Source organism: Echinops telfairi, unplaced genomic scaffold (genome assembly GCF_000313985.2).
Source record: "Echinops telfairi isolate 266 unplaced genomic scaffold, ASM31398v2 ScPeMD7_7467;HRSCAF=8505_1, whole genome shotgun sequence".
Classification (NCBI taxonomy): Eukaryota; Metazoa; Chordata; class Mammalia; order Afrosoricida; family Tenrecidae; genus Echinops; species Echinops telfairi.
This window is the reverse complement of record NW_022111368.1, coordinates 30,518,336-30,533,153: the sequence shown is the minus strand read 5'-3', so window position 1 is coordinate 30,533,153 and position 14,818 is coordinate 30,518,336. Positions and strand designations below refer to the sequence as shown.

Here is a 14,818-nt window from a genome sequence, read left to right as displayed (position 1 = left end):
TGGATGGAGTAAAGCCTGTGTGACTAAGCTCTCTGGGACAGCGTTTGTTAGGGGGCATAACTTAAAATGGGAAGAAACGGCTGCAAACATCAACTAATAATTAGAAAGTGGAATGTACAAAGTATGAATCTAGGAAAGTTGGAAATTGTCAGAAGTGCAAGGGAACGCATGGAAATTGATATCTAGGCATTAGCAAGCAAAAATGGACAGGTTTTGACCATTTTTAATCAGATATCCTTATAGTTAACCATGGGAATAAAACAGTCAAGAGGAATGATGTTGCATTCATCATCAAAAAGGACATTTCAAGGACATTTATCTCGAAAGGCAATGATGTCTGTGATAGGATATCCATCCAAATTCAAGGAAGTCCAATCAGTGCGACTATTATTCAGAGTTATGTACCAACCAGTATTCAGTCTGAATATGACCTCAAACATATCCCCCCTGAATTTCGAGAGCATCTCAAGAGCAGATTTGGCGTATTGAACACGACTGACAGGAATCCTGAAGAGCTGTGGGATGGCATCAAGACCATCATATAAGGAGAAAGCAAAAGGTCATTAGAAAGAAAAAAATCAAAAAGATGCCCGAAGAGACTCAGAAACTTGCTCTTAATGCTAAGGCACGTGGGAGAAATGATGAAGTCAAAGAGCTAAATCGAACATTTCAAAGGGGAGCGCTAGAAAAACAAAGTAAAGTGTTATAATGAAATGTAGGAAGACCCAGAGTTAGAAAGCCAAAAAGGAATCACACATTGCACACATCTTAAACTAAAAGAATGAAAGAAAAATTCAAGGCTCAAATCGTAGTATTGAAAGATCCAGTGGACAAAATATTGAAAGATGCAGGAAGCATCAAAAGAAGATGGAAAGAATCCACAGTCACTGTACCAAAAAGAGCGAGTCCATATTCAACCATTTCAAGAGGTAGCATATGAGCAAGAATCAGTGGCACTAAAGGAAGGAGTCCAAGCTGCACTGAAATCACTGGCCAAAAACAAGGCTCCAGGAATTGATGGGGTACCCGTTGAAATGTTTCAACAAGACGGTGAAGCACTGGAAGCACCCATTGGTCTATGCCAGGAAATTTGGAAGACAGCCAAATGACTGGCAGAGGTCCACGTTAGTACCCATTCCAAAGAAAGGTGACCCAATAGAATGCTCAAACTACAGAACAACATCATCATTACCACATGCAAGTAAAATTTTACTGAAGATCATCCAGCAATGGTTGCAGCAGTACAGTCAGGGAACTGCCGGAGCCCCCGGCCAGATTGAGAAGAGAGCGTAGAAAAAGGGATGTCATTGTTTATTTCAGATGAATCCTTGGCTAAAAGAGAGTAACAGGAAGATATTTACTTATGGTTCATTGTCTATACTAAGACATTTGACTGCATGGACAATAACAAACTATGGATAACCTTGAGAAGAATGGGAATTCCAGAAAATCTAATTGTGCTCATTCAGAACTTGTGCATGGATCCCTAAGGGAGTTGTGTGAACAGAACAAGGGAATACTACATGGTTTAAAAATAAGAAAGGTGTGTGTCAGGGGTGGAGCTTCTCACTATGCTTAATCATTTTGTATGCTGAGCACGTAATCAGAGAAGCTGGATTATATAAAGAATACAGCATCGGGATTGGAAGAAGGTTTATTTACAGCCTTTGATATGCAGCTGACACAATCTTGAAGTACTTACTAATGAAGATGAAGGATTGCAACGTTCGGAGTGGATTAGAACTTAGTGTAAAGAAAGCTAAAATCATCATGACTGGAGCAGTAGGGATCATCATAATAAACAGAGAAAAGATTGCCGTTGTGAAGGATTTTGTCTTGCCTGGATAATACAATCAATGATCATGGAAGAAATCAAATGACGTATTGCATTAGGTGAATCTGGGGCACAAGACATCGTCAGAGATTTGAAAAACAAGCATGTTCCTTTGAGGACTGAGGTACGCCTGACCCAGGCCCTGGTGTTTCCAGTTGCCTCATATGCATGTGAAAATTGGACACTGACTAAGGAAGCCTGGTGAAGAAGGATGCGTTTGAATTATGGATTCTCGTGCTGGTGAAGACTATTGAAAGTCACATGGACGGCCAAAAGAACAAACAAATCTGTCTTGGGAGAAGTACAGCCAGAATGCTTCTAAGAGGCAAGGACGGCGAGACTTGGTCTCCCATATTTTGAACATGTGAAGAGAGACCAGTCCCCGGAGAAGAACATCGTGCTTGATAGAAGTAGCAGCACAGCACCGAGGAGGAAGGCCCTCGACAAGATGGGTTGACCCAGTGGCTGCATGGGTGGGCCCAAAACTTAAGAACTAGGGTGGGAGGGCACAGCCTCGTGCTGTTGTCCGTCAGCTCACCGTGAGGTGAGTTGGCATGGACTTCGATGGCACTGAACAGCATCGCTTGAAGCCTTATCAACAACAAAAATATGGCGTGTGGCATGTCGTAGCCCCCCGCCCCCCGCCCACTTCAGTTGTTGGTTTTTATCGTCCACACGGTCTCTGCCATCGGAGTGGTTCAGAACATGGCCCGGTCCTGTTGAATTGGTTTGGTGTGTGTGATTAGAAGTTAGCCACACACTCCAAAGTCCAAACAAGCAGTAGAAAGAACAGTCATACTTCCCATGATGCAGCATGTGTGGTCACGTATGGTTGTGAAGTTTACTACTCTGTCATTATGAGAGCCTGTGCCAACTGGGTGCCTCCGTGTCTTGCTTGGCATTTAATTGAACCGGGCACATGTGAGCCAGGGTGGGTGGTCTGTACTTGCTCATTCAGTTTTGAATCATGAGAAGACTTGCATGGATCTGAATTGTTAAAAGATCTTCTTGGAACGACAGCTATCCTAATTAATGACACATCTACATGTGTCCAAACATATTCATGGTTTTGGCAGGAGAGCTTTTATTCTAAAATGGGCTCCGGTACCTTAACTTGCAGCTCAGGGGTGCTGCGATTTTTCGCATTTGGCTTATCACACATTTGAGAGAGAGACGGAGTGTGTTTACAGGGTATAATGTCGTTTCAGAAATGTTATTTGAAGCAAACCTTGGTAATACAAATGACTGAACTTCATTGTATCAGGGCCATTGTGGATTCAGAGAGCCTGGGCTGGGCTGATTGGAGGGCCTCCCTGTGGTGATCAGACAATGTCTTCTCCGCTCTGGGCTTTCACTCCCCTAATGCTCAGCAGTCTGACTGCCTTGAATTGAGTTGGCAGTGAGAAGATCCTGTGTGGTCCTCAGACTGGCTTCCCCTGGTGACGAACAATCAGGAAGGCCTTGGGCAGAGCTGCATGTACCACAAAGGCTTCCTCTCAGTCCTGCCAAGGGAGGCTGGCTCATTCCACCTACAGTGCATTTTTCTGCTCCTCCTCATCCAGTTCCCTAAAGGGGCTGCCTGGGGTTTCCAGACCCTTTGCCCCCTGGGTTTTGACACACCCTGCTGGCTTCCTGTGATGAATTTAGAAGTTCACTTTGGGATTAAGAGAGCCAAACAGAAAAGTCTCTTACAATCAAGGATGCTTCTTATTTCTATTTGTGCCTTCCTTGGTGGGGCAGGATTTCTGCAAGCTCTACCCATGTATAGACTCCCCAGGTATAGAAGACTCAATGGACCTGGAATACGGTCACTGATGAAGAATGCTGACAGTACCATGGACCACCCGGAGAACAAACACAGCCATCGTGCTTGGAAGACTCCAGGGTGGGGCGACTTCATGGGATGCACTTGAGGCATGTTATCAGGAAAGACCGTCCCTGGAAAAGGACATCATGGAGGGTCAGGGAGAAAGAGGCAGATCTTCCACAAAACGGATGGACATAGTGCCTGCAGCAGTGCTTGGAGTTGGAACCGACTCCAAGGCACACAACCACAACTACAACACCACCAACGGGTAGATTCGTGATGGGAAATCCTCCTGGCAGTTCCTTGAAGCCTTTGCTTCAGGTTTGTTTGCATATCCTGCCCTTAGATCCTCCAGGGAAAGGCCACCAAGAAGTCACAGAATGATTGAAGTCCATGTCCAGTTGTCCTGGAGAGCTCCTCCCGTTAGTTAGGGCTTCTTTTCATCCGGTGCGTTCTTGCCAGCAAGGGCATCTCTCCATCCTTTCAGCCTTTAACGGTCACCCGGAGGCGAGGATGTGGCCACAGTCTGCCCTTCTAAACTAATTTTCTCAAACTATTTTAGTTTTTTACATTTCTTTCTTTTTTAAAAGTCATTTTATTGGGGACTCATACAGCTCTTATGGCAATACATACTGGTACATCCATCCATTGTGTGAAGCACACTTGTACATTTGTGCCATCATTATTTTCAAAACATTTTCTTTCTACTTGAGCCCTTGGTATCAGCTCCTCAGCCCCCCCCCCCTCTTTCCCTCCCAAATCCTTGATAATTTATAATTTTCTTTTTCATCTTACGCTCTTTTTACATTTTTTACAAGCTGGTCAAGCTCATTGTTCTTGGAGAATTTGATATGTGGCCACTCTTTTCAGAGAACTTATAGACTAATTTTAAAAATGCATAGAGCACATATTCTTTGTACACAGGCTCGTAGCACGCTAATAAAGGGGCGGAATTCTTGAGTTACAGAAGTGGCAGTGTGGATGGAAAGTTAAAAGAGATAGGAGGTAGAATTTTCAGAGCAAGGCAGAGGATGGACCCATGATAAGCCTCTGTTTAGATACAAATTTGTCTTTTTATATAGAAATACACATTTTATGTAATAAAAAAGTCGATATAAAATCATAGATGAGCATCATATTTGAACATTTTTTTTCACATGCAAAATCCCTCAGCCAGAGTGATAGGAAAGCATAGGGTATTGTGGAAACTTGCCTTCCTCAGGCTGCCCCATTCAAGGCCCAACGTCACATGCCTCTGAGGCCATGGGAAAGACCCTGGCCTGGGTCAGGGCCATGTGGGTCCTCAAAGTAACATCCTTGCTTTTCAACACTTTGTGATGCATCGTTTGGTCCCTTGACTGCTGCGACCCTCGGGCCACTATCAACTGGCCTTTCCGACTCCTTGGTGCCTGCATCATCCTCAGGGGTGGGTTCTGGAATGCTCCTCTCTTGGTCTTAATTTTAGACCCGGAGCACACCCAGCCAGTAGCACTCAGGAGTTTGAGGTGGCCACACACCACTGCACCTTGCCTTCACTTGGTTCAAGGTGAAGGTGTCTTGGGATCTTGCTCCCAGCTTTTGAACCTTCCATTGGATTCGGCTCCCTCTTCCTGGCTTAGTTGTTCCTATGACTAGAAGCCTGGCCTTCCTGCGACACTGGAGGTCTTTGGGATGAACTGTGCACTTGTCTCCTGTCTTGGCTGTTGCTGCCCCATTCCGTTCCACGGGAGCTTCAATTGTGTTCCTCATTTGTGGACAGTCGAATTAAAACTGAAACTGGAAAGAGATCTGGAAATGTCCACAGTCTCCATGGCTGATTTAGTCAAATATCTTCAATCACTTTTTTCTCGTTGTCTGAGAACTTCACATAATTAAAACCATACCCAGCCAAGCACTAAATAAATTTTGCACATGCTGTTTGAATTACTGTGCAGTCTTACCCCAGTGTGGCTTTCTCAGAGATTAATATTTCACTGAAACATCCCTCCGAGTAGGCAAAAGGCAGCAGCTGTGGAAGCTCAACGTTTGCTTTATACCCTGAAGCCCCAGGACCAGGCTGCTTTCCGTGTTTCTCAGATGTGCTGCTCTTGTGGGGGTGAGATCAACACGCTCTACTGGCGGAGCCCACGCACCGTACGTGAGACAGCCTCAGCTTGAGTTGACATCTATTCAGTTATAAAATGAGAAAATGTGCTTCTGGATGCCAACTTGTAATGTCACCAGGTAAAAGTTACATTGCCGATTTCTTGAGTAGTACCTGCTATGTGCTAGACATCGTCCATATTCTGCATCCTCACAAAAGCCCAGTGAGTCTGCTCTCTGATGGGTAGCAGGGCCTAACCCTGAGACTTCCTTTTCCAGGCTCCAGGGTCCTCTGGTTTCCTGAGTGATGCGGCCAGAGGAGGTTTGAGGGAGGGTAGTACAATAAAGGAAGTCAGAATATATTTGCTCCAGTTTGGCTCCAACGTCCACTTGACAGGTTTTCCATGGTTCTAGATTCTTTCTGGTGACTCTGGCTCTCGGGTTTGGTCACACTGCCCACCTTCTGTGTTCCTTTAAGTATTTAAGTGCCGGATGTTTTTTGCTGCTCATCTTGGGTCACCTCACATCCCCTCCCATAAGAACTTGGTCCAACTAATTTTGTTTCTATTTCCTTCTTACCTGAGAACTAACTCTCTTCCTTCTCTGCCCCTCGCTGCTATATTAATATATGCAAAAAGGGAAGATGAAAAAGTATTATTTTCTTACTCCACAATTGCAATTGCTGTTATTAACAAAAACTGAACTGTGTTACGTACACTGTTTTAAAATCTATGTTTATTTTTTAACTTGGCAATATATTGTAATGTATACCTGTGATTTTTTATGTTTACTCTTTTATAATGATAAAATATAACAAAGCCTTTGCCATCTGAACTTTTTTCACATACATAATTCAGAATATTAATTATATATGTCATGTTGTACAACTACCTGCTCCCAAATTTTTCTGTTCCTCTTAACAGAAGTTCAGTGATCACCCCCACCCATAGGCAATGAACTCCCCTTTCTCCCTCCCTCTTAACTCTGGTAACCACTAGTAGATTTGGTTTCTTTACGTTCACTAGTTCTAGCTATTTCATGGAAGTGGGATTGTGTAATGATTGTCTTGTTTTGACTGACCTGTTCCACCCACCATAGTGTTTTAAAGATGTAGTCATAGCTTTGTGTCTGTTAGGACTTCTATTGTGTTGTTTAGTGTTCTATTTAGTATTTCTCTTTATCCATTTGTCTGTTGATGGGCATTGAGGTGATTACCACCTTTTGGTTCTTATGAATCATTCCGCTACAATGCTGACCATTGATGTCGAAGTATCCACTTGTGTTCCTGCTCTTCAGTTCTCTGGAGGGATTTGATGTAGGAGTGGATTTCTGGATCATGTTGTTATTCTCTGTGTATTGCTTTGAGGAACCACCGACTGGTTTCCACAACAGCCGCACTGTGCGCATTCCCACCAAGCCCTGGATGAGGGGTCCCGTGTCTCCAGATCCTCACCGACGTGTGCTGCTGATCGTCAGCTTCTGAAAGGCATTCCAACTGGAAAGCATCTTTGTCACCGGTCGGAGCCATTTTCAAAGCTCAGCTCCGCTATAACCTGCCTATATTTCTATCTCCTGTAACCAGTTCCCTGCCTTAACTTCCATCATTTGTAAATATTTGAAGAGATTGCTTTTCTCCCCTCTGAAATTCTAACCGCTCCAGTGAGGAGCGAATCATTTTAAAGAAGAGGGAATGGAGAATAAGAAAGGTGATCCAAGTGGCCATTAGAGAGAGGAATTGTAACCCTCAGGTTTACACCCAGATGTTTGCCTATGTCTGACATTCTGTCTGCATTTCCTGAACATCTGCTGTGCTCCAACTTCTAGGCAGCACAAGACTCTAGACACGAGTCTCATATACCCAGCGCCATCCGCTGTCCAACAGCGGGGGATACTATCTGTGTTCATCTGTGACCAAGCCAACACACTGGACACTCACAACGTGTTGGTACCGTGAATGCAGTTTTCACTATCTATAGAAAGATTACATATCATAATACTAGATTCTCTCAGGGGAAACTTTTCCCTCCCCAAAGTAGCCCTGCCTATTCATATGGAGTCCTGGTGGCATAGTGGTAGCACATTGGTGACCACATGATCAGGAGTTTCAAACCACCAGTCCTTGCGGGAGAAGGATGAGGCTTTCTACTCCCTGTAAATGGTTACAGTCTCGGAAACCCCCAGTGGCACTTCTACCCTGTCCTACAGGGTCACCATGAGTCAGAATTAACTCAATGGCAGTGAGCCTGTTTTTGTTTATTCTAGGTCTGTATACGGGCATGCCACAGTTCAGATGTTTATGTAGTTCACTGGTGGGGGGCTTGCACAACCCCTGAGGTATTTGCTCTGCCTTTGCACCCTCCTGGGCTTTGCCTTACCTGGAAGAAGGACCTTGCACAGGATTTCCTAAGCCTCTGTTGCCCACTTCCTCCATGCTAGCCACACCCGCAGGGCTCTCTTGCCTCTGTACTACTTGGATCCACATTGCCCAAGGCTGAGGGAGAGGAGAAGATAGGGGAGCCATGGGACACACACTTAGACCTATCTTGCCCTTCATTCAGTGTTTGATCTTCTGGCCCAGGAGAGCTTCAGGCTCCTGGGCAAAGGATGTACTCCACTCCAGACTCTTCTTGATGCCAGTGAGATCTTAGTGGATCTCGTTGGGCTTGCTTCTTATATAAACCTCCAACCAAACCAAGAAAAGGCTGTTTTGGTCAATTTGATTCTGACTCACGTTGACCCACTAGGACAGAGCATCACTCGATAGGGCTCCCAAGGGTGTACTCTTTGTGGAAGCAGGCTGTTACATTTTCTCCTGCAGTGACTGGGGCCTCAAACTCAACACTCTCTGCCATCGAGTTAATTCTGAATCATCGTGGTCCTGTAAGTCAGAACAGACTGCGCCCGTGGGTTTCCAAGACTGTAACTCTTTACAGGAGTAGAAAGCCACCTATGTCTCCTGGCTGGTGGCCACTCTTTCTAAATTTCAAAGTATGGTCTTTATACTAGTACTGCACAGGCACCAAGCCTCTCATTCTATAAACTCCAAACCTCTCAATTTGCATAGTGCTCACTCAATCCCTTGTAAATCACTTAATTGACATAATAAAACTGACCCAATCCTTGGAAGATTGCTGACCAGCCAATCATTTTCAGAGAGTGAAGACCACGGCTAGAACAGTCATATTGCATCAGGCGGATCAGTCCTAACGTGTCTCTTTTGCCTCACAGTGCCTGGGTTCTGTTTCCCAGCACTGCCCAAGCAAGTCTCATTTCTCTTCAGTGCTTAATCTCTTCGGATTCTTCTCTTTTTTTGTATTTAGAATGATTTTTATTCATTGAACTGTCATTTGCATAAAACCATGTTCAGGATTTATGGTGGTGGTACACAAATTAATTTTTTACAATAAAATGTAAAATATTTATGTTCAAGTATGAACAGAAAAAAGCTCACAAGGATCTTATAAGTAAGGACATATTTTTGTGACCATTTTATAGTTTTTACCTTTTAAAGAATTAAAAATATTATTCTATACTTAAATAGCTTTCAAGATAACTGTCAAATAATTTTAAAGGGTTGTTGTCCACAATTATAGGATAATTGGGTGGTCTTATAACTCTCAGAAATAGTTCATTATTTCTTGCCACAGTAAGGTTTAATCTGAGATAGAAAACCCAGTTTAGGCAGTAAGTACTTCTAAATCCATGTCACTCATTTAACGCTGCAAAGCTTTAGAACCTGCAAATTTCTCAATTAGCTAAAAACCTATTTTCATTGAAATTTTTGGAGTGATTTAAACAAGAGCATGGTTGAGCTAAACTATATATACATCAAAACAGCAAAAGAGATGCAATTCAGATTTTTATACTTTGAGCCATTAGTGCAGGTTGTCTTGGAGGAGGGGCAGGCAGATGATCGAAGACTATGCGGTGGTGCACTGTGTAGAGCAGAACAGGGAGGCACATCCGATCCTATGATAGGCAATTTGCCTCTTACAAAGCGTTTTATTACAACCAAAACAAAAACCGGACTAGGCTTTTTGGCTGAAGCGGAAGGAAGTACTATCTTTGGGCCAGATGGTTCGAGAGAAAGTTGAAAGTTTAGGTTCAGTTGGGCTCAAGATGACTATCATTGACTGAAAATACTGCATTAATTTTTCAGTTCACCTTCTTGAGTTTTTGGCTGTTGGGGACATTCATATTCCTGTCAGTAGTGGTAGCTGGGCACGATTCAGGTGGTCCTTTGTAATCTTGACTTGGATTGTCTTCACTCTTCTTTGCACTCTTCTGAGCATTGTAAACCGAGGCAAAAACGAAGCCCTCCAAAGTTGGGGTTATTCAAATAGCAGCGCCAGGCATGGAAATCTACAACCGGTTGGAAAGCCTGAGAACTTCCGACCACTGGAGTCCCTTGCAACCATTCGCATCGTAGCTCCATTGAGCATCACATTCCTTCCGAAATTCTCATTCGACCAGTAATTCCCACGCCCCTCACAGACTGGCCATCTCATCCATACCCCCTAGAGAAAACGCGATTCGCTGCGGGGACATCTGCAGCGCGACCGCTCTGTGACCCGGGGTCTAGGCCTGGCCAGCCCACACCTTCCGACGCTGCTGCGGCTGCTCACCTGGGGGACACCCGGCTCCGAGGGGCCATGGCCAGGAGGAGACCAGAGCAAAACCCCCCGCCCAGCGCAGGCTCTGCTCTCTCTCTCTTCGGATTCTTGAGAAAGAAAACTGTCATTATTTCTTCCTCCAAGATTCCTAGATGGAACATCCCATCACTCCAGCTGTTCCTCATTGGAAAGCATTTTAGATCCCCCTGTTCTCCTGCCTGGATCTTCTGGGTTAGTGCTTCTCAAACTTTAAGGTGCAGATTATGATTGAGGAGGTCCCTGACCCCTCATTTTTGATCCCCGCATCTGCATGTGGGATTTGGACAGTAAATAAGGAAGACTTGCAAAACCGTTGATGCATTTGAATTACAGTGTTGGCAAAGAATATTGAAAGTACCATGGAATTCCAGAAGAGCAAACGCATCCGTCTTGGAACAAGTAGCTAGAATGCTCCTTAGGAGTGAGATGGCGAGACTTTATCTCACACACTTTGGACAAGTTATCAGGAGGGACCAGTCCCTGGAAACGTCTGTCATGCTTGGTGAAGTAGAAAGGGGGACTGGGGCGGTGTTTTGTTCTGTTGTTGTTCATAGGGTTTGTACTGACTTAATGGCACTACGAACAACAGTGATGGCAGAGATAATGCATTGAGAAACATTTATTAAACTACCTTGAGATCATTGCAGATTATCGCAATTGTGAAAGTTCATAGTTTAAGTAGATAAGAACAGTGGATTGCAAGAGAGAGATGGGGCTGGGTTGGGAGAGGAGTATTTTGGAGAGAAAGATTTTGTATACATGTATTCACATGCAGATAACATTCCCATGTAAATAATATTCCCAGATAACATTTTTTGCAGATAACATTCCCATGTAAATAATATTTTCACACATGTAATATGCATAGTATGCATAGGAAACACTTGGGGTTTGCACCATTTGCAAAAAGTGTGTACCATAACACGTGTTATTTGTGTAGAAATACAATATGTGTGAGTATATCTGTATGTGAATGGGTGTACATATAAATCTATAGAGACAGAAAAACAGATCCAGAAAGAGAGACTGAGAGTAAATTTGAGATTTAGAGTAATACGGACATAATACCTCTATTATCTATATCTCTGACTTACAAGCTGTCTGTCTACCTGTCAATAGAGAGATTGAGGTCAGTCAAAAAAAAAAAAAACAAAAGCTAAGAGGCTGAATCCTTGATGCCAACGGTCCTGTAGGAATAAGGAGATGGCGCTTCGTCAGGACAAGGGGGCGCGCTTAACCTGTGAGCAGGAGAGCGAGCAGCTGAGGGGTGGAGTTCAGCCGGTTGTCAAGTGAGGGCTTTCGAAGGCTCCTGGATGAGAACAGTTGGAGGGATTGGCTGTGCTGTGTGGACTGTGTGGAGGAAGAGCAACTTGGTAAGCCTGGAGAGAAAGGAGACTGAAGTCTGTCTCCTAGGATGAGAAGCAGGAATGGGAGAAGAAGACGACTGCTGTTGGGTGCCATCAAGTTGGTGGCAGCGCATAGGGACCATGTGTATCACAGAACAAAACCCTGCCTGGCCCTCCACCATCCTCCCATTGTTAGGTTTTGAGCCCGTTGTTGCAGCCACTGTGTCGATCGTCTCCTCGAAGGTCTTCCTCATGTTTGCCGCCCCTCGGCTTTACCAAGCACGATGTCCTTTTGCAGGGTGCCTGTCTCTCCTGCGAACGTGTCCCAATGCTGTGAGACGCCGTCTTGTCCTCCTCCCTTCTCAGGAGCCTCTCTGCTAGTCTCTCTCAGAGACAGCCGTGTTTGCTCTTCCGGCAGTCCACGGTACTTTCGGTGTTCTTTGCCAGCACCACAACCCACAAACGTCCGTTCTTCTTCAGTCTCCTTAATTCAGTCCTTGGCCAACTTTCCCACGCATAGGAGGCAAGTGAAAACACCACGGCTGGGGTCACACTGCCGTTCGGCTCTAAACGGTATCTTTGTTCTTTAACACTTTCAAGCCTTCTTGGGCATAAGATCCCAGCTGGCATGTGGGATTTCCAAGTTTCAAGTCATTCATTCAACAAACCATCACTGAGCTCCGCTGTCCCTGTGGGAGAATTAAAACCCAATCTCGGCTTTGAAGGAGGTCACAACCCACACTTTATAAAAGGAGCCTGTCTAAGTCTAGAATATTCCCTTGGAAATGGTTTGCTTCCATGGGTTGGATGTGAAGGTGGAAGGTGGAAACACTGGGAGCCAGGTGGCAGCTCCATTGTGTGTGCCCCTTCACCTAGCAGTAAGAGTGGGGGCTCCCCTCTGCTCTTTCATTTCTCCAGGACCATGTGTTTCCTCTCCTACCCTGAGGTGGGGGCTCCTTTTCTATTTAAGTCTTTGTTCCTCAGACTGAGATCACGCAAGGGTCAGCCCATTCGTGGTGTTCATTCGCGGAGAGTAGCGTCTGAGCCTGAGTGAGTCACAAAGACCTGATTCTGGGCTCTAGAACAGAGTCTCCAAATAGCTCCCCATCCTTCTTGGCAAGTTTCTTATGCTTGTCCGTAATTGCTTCACCAGAGAAATGGAGCGAGGAGGAAGGCCCCAATCTTGTGAGGGAAAGAGGCAACTGGGGGAGTACCTACCCTCACTCACTGCCAACAAGCCAATGCTGACTCACAGCGACCCCGTGAGGATTTCTGAGACAGTAGTGGCTTATGAGAAAGCCCCATACCTCTACGGATGTGCCTGAACAAGCAGAAGTCTGGGTTCTGCAGGCATTCCAAGGATGCCGTGTGGCAGATGAATGAGTCTGTCTGTGGAGCCAGGGAATCACTCACAGCTGGTGGGACTCGGTGACTGATCTCATTCTTCCTGTGTGCTTAAATGAAGCTGGCAGCATAAAGGAGCTATGTGGGCTGCAGAGGGCCCCCCCCCCCCAACTTCCCTGTCGGGACTCCTGACTTCTGGTGGGAAGGTGCCCACTGTGAGAACCCACCTCTCAGCATTTCTGTGCTTTAGTATCTACTGAACGTTCCATGAGACTTCAGTCCATGGCCCATCAGGGCATTGCTATTGGGAACAGAAGTCCCTCCTTTCCTGCACACTTCCCTGATGAGCTACCCGATACACATCCTGCTTTAGCTGTGGTGTGGATTTTGGCTGAGGGCAGGGAAGAGGAAACACATCTTTGAGCCTTTACCTCTTGTTTCCTTCCTGCTGTGACCTTGGGAGGCTGGCCTCTCTGCCTGTCTGGTCCACAGTGCAGATTGTTAAGCTCTGGCAGCAGGTTTCCCCCATTCAGGAGGTGCTACTCCATCTCCACAGACTCATCAGACATGCCCCAGGCTTCTCTGCTGGCTCCTGGCTGACACCAGGTCCGAGGCATGATGCGATCTCCAGGGATGTGGTAGTCGTTTGAATTGTGTGCTCTTGTCTTTTCTTCCAGATCTGAGACGCCAACTAGGACCAACCAAGTTTCAGACTTATTACTGCTTGGCACCAGGAGCATCAGGGATGAACTCTTACCAGCTGCTTCTCGGTTCGTGACAGCACATCTCTCCAGGTAGCTAAAGCGATAACTAGATTATCACCCCTGAACAGTATGTAATGGCATAGTCACTTGCATGGGGGCTTACAGGTTAGGAGACGCTCACTGCTGCTGCTGCAGTATAAGATGGAATCCTCTAGCACAGGTATGTGTCATTTCATAGTTTGTTATTGGTAGATTATACTGAATGTCAATGAGTGAGCTCAAGACTCCCAAACTTGATTTGTCACACTGGCAATGAGGTTCCCCCTAACATGAGCGCCAATGAGAATGACACAGAGTGCATGCAACTAGCCAAGAAATATCAGTCACGGTGATCTTGAGAGAGTGGTCTTGCTTGTTTGTTTGGTCGTTTTCATCAGGACACTAGGGTGAGTTCATAACGATGAAATTCTGCATGTGAGTGATAGACGCTCCCTTTCCTCATGGCCAAGGGTTACTGCCTTGCCATGAAGGGTGGGTAGCTATTCAGACTCGTGTTCCGGATGTTTAACAATAGCCCTGGTCCTTTACTTTATGTTGACAGTAGATGCTGACGTGTTTTGGTTGCAGGGTGGACCTCTAGTAGAGAGTGTCCAGATCTGTCTGCTCCATTAAAGAGGGGCTGGGGGTGGGTTTGAGAGCAGGATTATGATGTCTGGGGTTCATCACCTCGCTAGTGTTCACAGATCTTGCCTCATTGCAGATGCTCTGAACAGAATGTCTGACCACTCCTGCTCTCTGGCTTCATTTCCTAACTTTCAAGGTTCTGTGCAGCCACGTGGAACATTGAGATTTATGGTAGAGTTTAGCCCTCCTATAAGATCAGGCTTATAAAGAACACAGCAGTGAAACTCCTCTATCTGCTGCTCCATAGATAGTACAGTTCCAGGCTGAAGGAGGCTTGTCAGAGTGATATAGAGCAGCATTTCTCAAACTCGACCAGGAATCCCATAGAAGTGGACTTTATTAGTGCTAAAGAGTATACATATCTA

The 14,818-nt window shown here is 45.3% G+C and overlaps 1 protein-coding gene across 1 annotated transcript in view; it reads left to right on the top strand.

The window, feature by feature from the left end:
- Nucleotides 1-14,818, top strand: part of EVA1A (eva-1 homolog A, regulator of programmed cell death) — a 57,825-nt gene that overhangs the window by 19,304 nt on the left and 23,703 nt on the right. The window contains exon 2 of the mRNA XM_045283990.1: nucleotides 13,743-13,859. The gene's annotated coding sequence lies outside the window, so the exon portion shown is untranslated. The remainder of the gene's footprint in view (nucleotides 1-13,742; nucleotides 13,860-14,818) is intronic.